This window comes from Dama dama, chromosome 7 (assembly GCF_033118175.1).
Source record: "Dama dama isolate Ldn47 chromosome 7, ASM3311817v1, whole genome shotgun sequence".
Lineage (NCBI taxonomy): Eukaryota > Metazoa > Chordata > Mammalia > Artiodactyla > Cervidae > Dama > Dama dama.
Window position 1 is genome coordinate 14980246 of NC_083687.1, and position 1408 is coordinate 14981653.

Sequence of the window (1408 nt, forward strand, 5' to 3'; positions counted from 1 at the left end):
GTCCCAGGCCTAAAATTCAAGTCCTCTAATTTCCAATCCAGTAATTTTTTTCTTTACTACATATGCTAACATTAATAACTGGCATTGATTAAGGCATTACTGTGTACTACAATGTAAGTGTTTTTGTATACATTCCCTCCTTGTATTTTCAAGGACATTTAATTCTCAGGGTCTTGGGCAGTCTAACCATTCAATGTTTTATATGTGCTACATGATGTTTTCTTTCTATTAAGTCTCAAGAAAACTATGGAAAATGTACTTTCCCCATATCTCAGGCATCCTCAGGAATGTTATCATTTGGTAGTTTTCCGTGAACCTAGTTTTCTGCCAGAGTTAATGAAACTTTTGCATGGACTGCAATGCTAACAAATCTAATGCTGCAATCTACATCTTTGGAACAAAAACTCTGTCCATGTTTAGAGTTATTTCTTTAGAATATATTTTCAAAAGAGGAATTTGTAGGTTAAGGCATATAGATATATTTAAGGCTCTTTAAAGAATATGATATTCTGTAACTTATTTCTGACTACATCAAAATATAGCTATAACTCTGACTGGGAAGATGGCAAGGATTAAATATGCCATAACTCTGTAAGTGTCAAAAATAGATGATGAAGCAAGGCTGGATCAGAGAGAGACCCTTTATCACAGCCCAACAAATGACAGGAGTACCACACAGGAGGCCAGTGCTGGGCCCAGATTCAGGTGAGGTTGGAGACAGATGGGCCCCTGGGCTGGACAGCTGGTGTTTGCCAAGGGGAGTAAATATGAAGCTCTGTTCTCACCTAGAACTCCAAGGACAAAGTTAGTTTATTCTGCTGGAATAAAGAGCAAAGACAACCATGCCTGAGGTCAAGAGAAACTTCCCAGTTTTCACATGTGTAGAAAGACTCCTTGGGAGTCAAAAAGCGAGAAGATGCCACTCCACAATAAATGTGGACATGCACCCACAGGCCTCTGCAGTAGAACCCATACTGGCAAAAGTTGTGCAGGCATCTTGGGGAGGATCACAGGACAGATCAGGGGTGAAAAAGAAACAAGATAATTGGCCAAAGATAAACAAAGACCTGGACAAACTGTCCTGTATAAGTGGTTTAAATCACCTCCTCACTGTGCTCCTCCTCACTAGAGAGGACACCCATACTCTTTCTTTCTGGGTGTGTATTTATGCCTAACTTCTGACTTCTACACTCCTCACTCAAGATGCCCACACTCCTCTCCAGGTGTTTATTTCCATCTTAAATAAACAAACTGTTTCTCTCTGTGCTCTCCCACATGTTATGCTGTGTCTCTTAATAAACTTTTTACCTGTTTTTTTTTTTTTTTTTTACAGATTTTAGCTCCTTAAAACATTCTTGCTTTCAATGCAGGTAAGAGCCAGGGGTACTTTGCCTCTAGCCTCTAGGCT